This window comes from Macaca nemestrina, chromosome 9, assembly GCF_043159975.1.
Source record: "Macaca nemestrina isolate mMacNem1 chromosome 9, mMacNem.hap1, whole genome shotgun sequence".
In the NCBI taxonomy this organism is placed as follows: Eukaryota; Metazoa; Chordata; class Mammalia; order Primates; family Cercopithecidae; genus Macaca; species Macaca nemestrina.
In genome coordinates, this window is record NC_092133.1 from 23,726,713 (window position 1) to 23,735,876 (window position 9,164).

The 9,164-nt window shown below is 46.2% G+C and overlaps 1 non-coding gene across 1 annotated transcript; it reads right to left on the minus strand.

Moving 5' to 3' along the window:
* Window positions 1–8,757: 8,757 nt before the first annotated feature.
* LOC112424333 (small nucleolar RNA SNORA18) lies at window positions 8,758–8,874 on the minus strand. Its single transcript, XR_003015070.1, has one exon. It is a non-coding gene; the product is annotated as a small nucleolar RNA SNORA18 (small nucleolar RNA).
* Window positions 8,875–9,164: the final 290 nt, after the last annotated feature.

Genomic DNA, 9,164 nt, shown 5'->3' on the forward strand with positions numbered 1-9,164 from the left:
CATTTATGTTGGCTAGCTGGCAAGAGAAGAAACAGCGTTTATAGTTCACTGGGATTGCAGGTCGAAAATCTTGCAATTTTGGACAAATTTTCATTTTTAGATTATTTGGATTGGATTCTTTTCTTTTCTTTTGTTTTTTCTTTTTTGAGACAGAGTCTCTCTCTGTCGCCCAGGCTAGAGTGCAGTGGCACTATCTTGGCTCATTGCAAGCTCCGCCTCCCAGGTTCACTCCATTCTCCTGCCTCAGCCTCCCAGTAGCTAGAACTACAGGCGCCCACCACCTTGCCCGTTTAATTTTTTTTTTTTTTTTTTTGTATTTTTAGTAGAGAGGGGGTTTCACCCTTGTTAGCCAGGATGGTCTCGATCTCCTGACCTCGTGATCCGCCCGCCTCGGCCTCCCAAAGTGCTGGGATTACAGGCGTGAGCCACCACGCCTGGTTTGGATTATTATCAAAATTTCAAAACGATGAACCTTTATTATTACTTGTGTATTAGTCTCTTTTAAATGTATTTAAATCAAATTTGCTTAAAATGCCGCTGCCCCCAATTCCATGATTTGAGGGAGAAGAAGATGAAAAATGTACTTTGTGATACAAAATGGATGATTCTTTATGGTCCTGCACAGCTGCATGTCCCAGCATCACATTAACCTCTGGATCTTCTCAGCATTCACTCTGGAATGTTTTAAATGTCATAACAGTGTACTTTCAAAATAGTATCCTTGCGCACCCCCTCCTCCCCAATCGTGTAATATTGTCAGGATGTTTTATCTGGTGCCATGTATCCTGCACATGACAAATCCATTTCCCCAAACAAACCATCACATATGTCCACACTGTCTATAAATTTTGAATCCTGACATCAACACTATTACCCTTTGACGTGTGGATTGGCCTGAGTTGTGCAAAACTGAGGGGATGATGTCTTTAAGGAATTAGGGGATGTCACTCTTTTCTTTCTGATGGGTCCCCTCTGGAGAAAGTGATGTCAGGAACATGCAAAATTTAACCCTGCTGGAGAAAGCCCTAGATACTCTCCCCAGGGTACCCGGAGATTCAGCCGGCCAGATCTGTAAGCGTCTCCACCTCTGGGGGTGATAACAAGGTCACCCTATACTTCGGTTTGGCTTTATAATAATACATCTGGCATCAATAGAGATTCTTTCTTTTCAAAGTGCTTTCCTATTTATGATCTCATTTTGCCCTTGCAGGAGGAAGAAAGAGAGCTGGTTAGGAAGCAAACTTGAGTTTCCCCTGCTCTGTGGCTGAGCAAGTCACTTCACCATTCTCAGGTTCAGTTTCCCCATCTGTGAAGTGGTATCATAAGGGCTGTTGACTGCTTAGGGTTGTGTAAGTGCAAATGCTGCTGTGGGTTGGGCGGCGAATGCCTAAAGAAATACAAAAAGCCATAGACAGAAACGCACTGTGATGATAAAAGTCATTTAGACACTCTGGAAGTGGTAGAGCTGGAAGGAACTTCAGAAATAATAGTAAAGAGGTTTCAGTATTCTATCTTGTGAAGATGCACAGATGAAGCGTGGGCAGGAGCAGGACACATTACTTTGGTGGCTCAGATTTTTGGTCTCTCACTTTAAGAGGCACCTAAACTGTAAGCAAAATGCCATTGCTGGCATTGGCCCCTTCTCCACCCCACTCTCTCACTCACTCAAGAAAGCATACCAGAATGCTAGTGAAAGAGGTTATTATAAGAGCAACCTTGATTTCCCTCTAATTTATTTTTCAAAAATGCAAACTCAGGATTCTTACATGGAACAAAACCCTGACCCAAGCCGACTTAAGCAAGAGTTGATATTTATTGACTTGTGAAATAAAAGAATATCCAGCAGTAGATGCTTTAGTCCTGGCTAGATCCAGGGGATCAAATGGTTTTGTCAGAACTTAGACTATTTATTCATCTCTAGGTTCTGCTTTTCTTTGTATCGACACTGTCAGACAGAGTCTTTTCATGAGTGATAAATGGCTGTTGGCAGGCTTCCGTTTGTATCCTCAAAGCTTAGCACCCCTGTGAAAAGAGAGCTTTCTTCTCCCAGTAGTTTCAGTGTTAAGTTCTAGGATTAAGACTCATTGGACTGACTTGGAGTCACTGTCCCTGTCCTTCAATCAGCCACTGTTTCTGGGGCAGTGGGATACGCAGACTGCCTAGGACTACATCCTCTCTCTCTTCCTTTCTCTCCAGGACGGAAGTGGGGATGGAGGTGGCATCAGCCTCATTTGAACCCACATGAACTAAGAGGGGCTGTGGGGGTAGTCCCCAAAGGAAGACTGAGGGGCATTACTAGAAAATGGGAGAATGGAAGCAGAGTGGGCAAAACCAACAGATGTTCACTACAGCAGATAAAAAACTTGGCAAATTATTAGTGAGCAAGTACTTGTAACACATGTGGCGCACGGGGCTGTGACTCACCAGTGTGTTAGCACAATATGGTCAAAAACCTCTGATCCAATTCAACCTGCTCATCTGAACGATTTTATCAGCATTTAATAAGTTTGTTTTGGCCATAATGAGTTACAGTTTTGTTTGTGGTTTTGACACCTCATTAGAGGTTTCATCAGTGTAAGAAGCCAACCTAGGAGCTCTTCTCACAAGTTTCCCGGGAGAGAAATTGCCCCTCCAAATGTGAGGAGTCCCACTTTATATAGATAGCATCCACATTTCTTGCATTCGAAAACAAACCTTATAAAATGTAATACGTTTGGTTTCCTAACTTTTTCTTGACCCTGGGGTGGTAGAAGGAAGTGCAGGTTTTATCACCTGGATTTAGAGACAAGGAAATTGAAATGGAGAAAGAATTGGGCTCACGTGCAGGCAGCATGTCTAGCTGCCTCCATAGTGTGATCTGAGACACCCCGTGAGGCCTATTATTACTGTAAACCTCTAAAATAATAAATAAATGGCCGGGTGCGGTGGCTCAAGTCTGTAATTCCAGCACTTTGGGAGGCCGAGATGGGCGGATCACGAGGTCAGGAGATCAAGTCCATCCTGGCTAACACGGTGAAACTCCGTCTCTACTAAAAAAAAAATACAAAAAGCTAGCCAGGCGAGGTGGCGGGCGCCTGTGGTCCTAGCTACTCGGGAGGCTGAGGCAGGAGAATGGCGTGAACCCAGAAGGCGGAGCTTGCAGTGAGCTGAGATCCGTCCACTGCACTCCAGCCTGGGCGGTAGAGCGAGACTTCGTCTCAAAAAATAAATAAATAAATAAATAAATAAAATAAAATAAATAAATAAATAAATAAATAAATAAGTCTCTGCCACTAAAGTGCTTCTTAATGAGATGTGTGTAGTTTAATGGGACCAAGGCATTGGATCACTTGAAGGACAATGTATAATTAATGTGTTTTTGCAAGTTGGTTCAATTCAACAAATAGTTATTGAGGATCTACTACTAGTTCTATCACTGAGGATGTTTTGGTTACAAGCACAGGCGTATCCTGAATATATTGCAGGTTCAGCTCCAGATCACCACAATAAAGTGAATGTTACAATAAAGCTAGTCACATGAATTTTTTGTTTTCCCAGTGCATATAAAAGTTATGTTTACACTATACTGTAGTCTGTTAAATGTACAATAGTATGATGTATAAAAATGTACATATCTTAATTTAAAAATATTTTATTGCTAAAAAATGCTGGCCGGGCACGGTGGCTCACGCCTGTAATCCCAGCACTTTGGGAGGCCGAGACGGGCGGATCACAAGGTCAGGAGATCGAGACCATCCTGGCTAACACGGTGAAACCCCGTCTCTACTAAAAGTACAAAAAACTAGCCGGGCGCGGTGGCAGGCGCCTGTAGTCCCAGCTACTCGGGAGGCTGAGGCAGGAGAATGGCTGAAACCCAGGAGGCGGAGCTTGTAGTGAGCCGAGTTCGCGCCACCGCACTCCAGCCTGGGTGACAGAGCAAAGACTCCGTCTCAAAAAAAAAAAAAAAAAATGCTGACACAGAGACACAAAGTGAGTACATGCTGTTGGAAAAATGGTGCCGATAGACTTGCTTGACACAGAGTTGTCACAAACCTTCAATTTGTGAAAAATTCAATATCTGCAAAGTGCAATGAAACGAGGTATGCCTGCAATAGCAAACCCCATTTCAACAGACTTAACATATAAAAGGAATTTATTGACAACCCAGTGATAAGGTGACCTTCAGGTGAGGCTTGATCCAGAAGTTCAACAATATCATAATACCAAAGACCTAGTTTTTTCTCCTTTTCTTCTCAGGCTCCCAGGTATCTGCCTCATCCTAAGACTGGCTGCCTGATGATCACAGGGTGGCTGCCAGAATGTTCTGAGAATTACGTGCTTCCTCATTTATACCCGGGATGAGAAAGCAGCTGTCCAAGGAGTTTGTAAGTGTGAGACAGTTCCTTCCCAGGCAGTATCTGCTCACATCTCTCTAGTTCAAACTGGGCCACGTGCTGCCTATTCCTAAACCAAACTTGGTGGCTAGGAGGAGGGGATGTGCTGAAAAGCAAGGATCATGCCTGGCACCACCTTCTGTAGCGGCATATGGGCTGTGGGGAGACGGGTCTTGCCTGAATGAAAACCTGGGTACTGTTAACAGGAGGAAGGGAAATAAATGCAAAACCACCCCTCATTAGGAGCCGAATCTCTTTGTCAAAGAGTACAACAGTAATGAGTATTTGTAAATAGAACAAAGAAAATCAAGTTTCAAGGGCAGGAAGGGAGAATAATTTTAATTTTAGACATGTCGAGTTTGAAGTATCTGCAGAATATGTGGACAATGCTGTTGAGGAGTAAGTTGGAAATAAGGACCCAGGACTCAGCTTTGGGCTGGTGCTGTTGATAGAGTGGTTAAAGCCACGACAGGAGAGGCCAGCAGGTGCAGGGCAAGCCCCCCTGGGTGGCGCAGGGAGAGTGGGTGGAGCCCTGACACCGCATGATCTGGGCTTATGAGGGAAAAGGAACGGGGCCCCACGGGATTGGAAAAGTGAGGAGAACACTGTATTAAGAAGGCGTAGGGAGAGGCCGGGCGCGGTGGCCTGTAATCCCAGCACTTTGGGAAACCGAGGCAGGCGGATCATGAGGTCAGGAGATCAAGACCATCCTGGCTAACACAGTGAAACTCTGTCTCTGTTAAAAATACAAAAAATTAGCTGGGTGTGGTGGCGGGCACCTGTAGTCCCAGCTGCTCGGGAGGCTGAGGCAGGAGAATCACTTGAACCCGGGAGGTGGAGGTTGCAGCGAGCCAATATCGCGCCACTGCGCTCCAGCCTGGGCAATAGAGCAAGACTTCATCTCACACACATACACACGCAAAAGAAGACGTACGGAGAAAAGCAGTTCATGAAGTGGGGAGGCATTGTCTTAGAGGTAAGATGAGGCCTTAGCTGTTTCTGTTCAGTTTGGCCACAGTTAGGTCCCTGGTGGTCTCTGTGGAGGGATGTGGAGTGGTGGAGGAGGAGTCAGTGAGGGGAGGATGGGAAGTGATGAGGCTGAGGATCTCACCCTGCAGAGCCTGTCTCTGAAGGCCCAGGGGAGAGGAAGAGAGGGCAAAACTCAGAGAAGGGGGAAGACACATTTTTTTTTTTTTTTTCTGAAAGGGCTTTGAAGAGGTTGAGTACTTTTTGTGCCAGGCCACCTAAACTGATGATGCTCCTCTCCCTGGACAGGGGAGCAGATGTGGACAGAGAAGGTGGGGACTGAGATCTGCTACAGGTGGTGGACTACAGTATACAGACCCCAAATACTTCCTTTCTGATACAGTTAGGATATTTTCCCCTGCCCAAATCTCATGTTGAAGTGTAATCCCCAATGTTGGAGGTGAGGACTGGTGGGAGGTGTTTGGATCATGGGGGCCGATCCCTCATGAGTGGCTTGGGCCAACCCCTTGGTGATAAGTGAGCTCTGGCTCTGACTTCACGTGAGATCTGGTCATTTAAAAGCGTGTGGCATCTCCCTACCCCACACCCAGCACTCGCTCTCTCTCTCTCTTTTGCTTTTGCCATGTGAAGTGTTCATTCCTGCTTTACCTTCCACCATGATTGGAAGTTTCCCCAGGCCTCCCAAGGAGCACATGCCAGCACTATTTCCTGCACAGCATGCAGAACCATGAGCCAATTAAACCTCTTTTCTGATAAATTACCCAGTCTGAAGTATTTCTTCATAGCAATGCAATAATGGCCTAACACACCCCTCCTAGACTGGATAAGGACTATGTCACCTTGGGGTGCCCATCTGTAATGCACTCAGGTATCTATGTACCTTCCCACTGTTCTCATTGACCCAGAGCCAACCCAAGGACATCTTCCAGTGGCTGCTTGGGCATCCTGGGTGGTAGCAGGTATCTCTATTGCACTCTATCTGCCACCTAACCCTGAAGGAAGGTACAAGGGCCCCTTCAAACTCCATACAAAGACCTTCCAGAGTGCCCACTGTGCAGATTGCCTGGTACAATGTCCAGCCTCCCCAGCCCCTCAATCTTCACCTCTATCTTTCTCTTGCAACTTGACCTTCACCAGTTTTGAAATCCCTAATTGACCTGGGTGGGCATGGGCCTTGGAAGGATCTGATGAACATTCTTTTTATTTTCTCACTCACCCCTGCCACAAACATTCTTTAATAGGCCTTAGCCCCTTTATCTCTTCTTCTGTCTTCTTGCCTCAATGGCCCTATTGCCCCTTCCTTCCTTCCTTCCTTCCTTCCTTCCTTCCTTCCTTCCTTCCTTCCTTCCTTCCTTCCCTCCCTCCCTCTGTCCCTCCCTCCCTCCCTCCCTCCCCCTTCTTTCTTTCTTTCTTTCTTTCTTTCTTTCTTTCTTTCTTTCTTTCTTTCTTTCTTTCTTTCTTTCCTTCTTTCTTTTCTCTTCTCCTCTCTTTTCTTTTCTTTTCTCTTCGTCAGGCGTCTGAGCCCAAGCCAAGCCATCACATCCCCTGTGACTTGCACATATATGCCCAGATGGCCTGAAGTAACTGAAGAGTCACAAAAGAACTGCAAATACCCTGCCCCGCCTTAACTGATGACATTCCACCACAAAAGAAGTGAAAATGGCCAGTCCTTGCCTTAAGCAATGACATTATCTTGTGAAATTCCTTTTCCTGGCTCATCCTGGCTCAAAAAGCTCCCCCACTGAGCACCTTGTGACCCCCACTCCTGCCCGCCAGAGAACAACCCCCCTTTGACTGTAATTTTCCTTTTACCTACCCAAATACTCGCATGACACTCTCTTTCCCTCTTTCCCTCTTTCTTTCTTTCCTTCTTTCTTTTTCTTGATGGTATCTTGCTCTGTTGCCCAGGCTGGAGTGCAGTGGTGCGATCTCAGCTTACTGCAGCCTCCGCCTCCTGGGTTCAAGCAATTCTCCTGCCTCAGCTTCCCGAGTAGCTGGGACTACAGGTGCCCGCCGCCATGCCCGGCTAATTTTTGTGTCTTTTGTAGAGACGGGGTTTCACCATGTTGGCCAGGCTGGTCTTGATCTCCTGACCTCAGATGATCTGCCTGCCTCAGCCTCCCCAAATGCTGGGATTACAGGGGTAATTAAAGGCCTGCCCCTTTCATTTCATTAAGTGTCCCTGCTGACCCTGTCCCTCACTGCCTGTCCCAGTGGGAAACACCCGAGACTGGAGGGCAGGGCCTAAGGACAAGCTGCAGGGTCAGGGCATGTCAAAAATTTGCTGCTCAGCTGCTTCTCTCTCCCACTCTGCTGTTCCTTACTACTTCAGAGAGAAAATCCCAAAGAGGGTGTTTCTGTGGCTTGGCGAAGGGAGGAGAGAGTTCGTGGGTTCTCAGGAATGCTACAGTTAATGCCTCTAATTAACACCCCAGGCGCTTTCGCTGTACTGCGCTGCTGCTTTGTAATCATCTCTCTCCACTCTGCCTCAGACATGCGCTCTGGAACTGTGAGCCATCTGGGAGGTGCAGGAGGATTCCAGGAAAGGGCAGGAAGGCCTCAGAGGAGTTTCAGTATGTACTTGGCCAGGACTAAAGTCTGTCTTCATCTAGGCTCTAGGTGCTGACTTCTGTAACAGGGGAGCTGTTAGCTTCTTCCTGGGAATCCACCTTCTACCCCACACCCAAAAGCAGAGCACCATCCACTTAGGCCTCCAAGTGCTCCAGGCCTTGTATTCCACCTCTGCCTATTTGGAACCAGCAACTGATTTCAGCAGGAATTCACTGAGACTGACGTCCTCTGTGCTCAGCACCGTGTGCCAATAGTATGGCCACACAAGTAGATTTTTCCTGTCTCTCTTTTCTTATGCTAATGGTTCAGCTCTAAAGATAAGACTTAAGTAAGTAAAAGAAGCAGAAGACCTTTTTTTTTTTTTTAAAGTCAATACATTTTTATTCAAGGAATTCCATGTTGTGATTTCTTCCACTGTCCATCAAGGTCACTTTAGATCCCCTAAAAAGCTGGAGTCAAAAGATCTTCAAGTTTATCCTTTTTAATGAAACTGATCCAGCTGTCCTGTCAGCCCAAAATTGCTTTGGCTTCTGTCATCTCCTTTTAATATGGGTATACTGATGAAGACTTCAAAATTCACCAAGAATCTTTGGTATCTAATTTCTTCAACCAATTTACTTTAGGGTCCTTTTGACTGCCGGTGGTGGGGATCTGCCTGGTTCTCAATTTGACACCCTCTCAATATGAATGAGTTCAAGTCGCATTCATTCCTAAGCGATCACTCAAGAATGGTACAGATGTGTGGAATATGCCAATACCTAAGGTAAAAAAGTAGATTATCTGGTTTTTCATAACATTTAGTAACTGTCTTTTTCAAACTTTTAGCAACTGTCTTGTAGTTCCTTCCCACAGATCTAACAATAGTCCTGTGAGTAAAGTAAAACCACAGAGTTACTCTATGAGGCGTTTCCAACGACGTGCAAGCTACAGGAAAAGCCCCATCGGGTTTTTTTTTTTTTTTTGAGACGGAGTCTTGCCCTGTCCCCCAGGCCAGAGTGCCGTGGTGCGATCTCCGCCCGCTGCAAGCTCCGCCTGCCGGGTTCATGCCATTCTCCTTTCGCAGCCTTCCTCGTAGCTGGGACTACAGACGCCCGCCACCACGCCTGGCTATTTTTTTTTTTCGTATTTTTAGTCGAGACGGGGTTTCACCGTGTTAACCACGATGGTCTCGATCTCCTGACCTCGTGATCCGCCCACCTCGGCCTCCCAAAGTGCTGGGATTATAGACGTGAG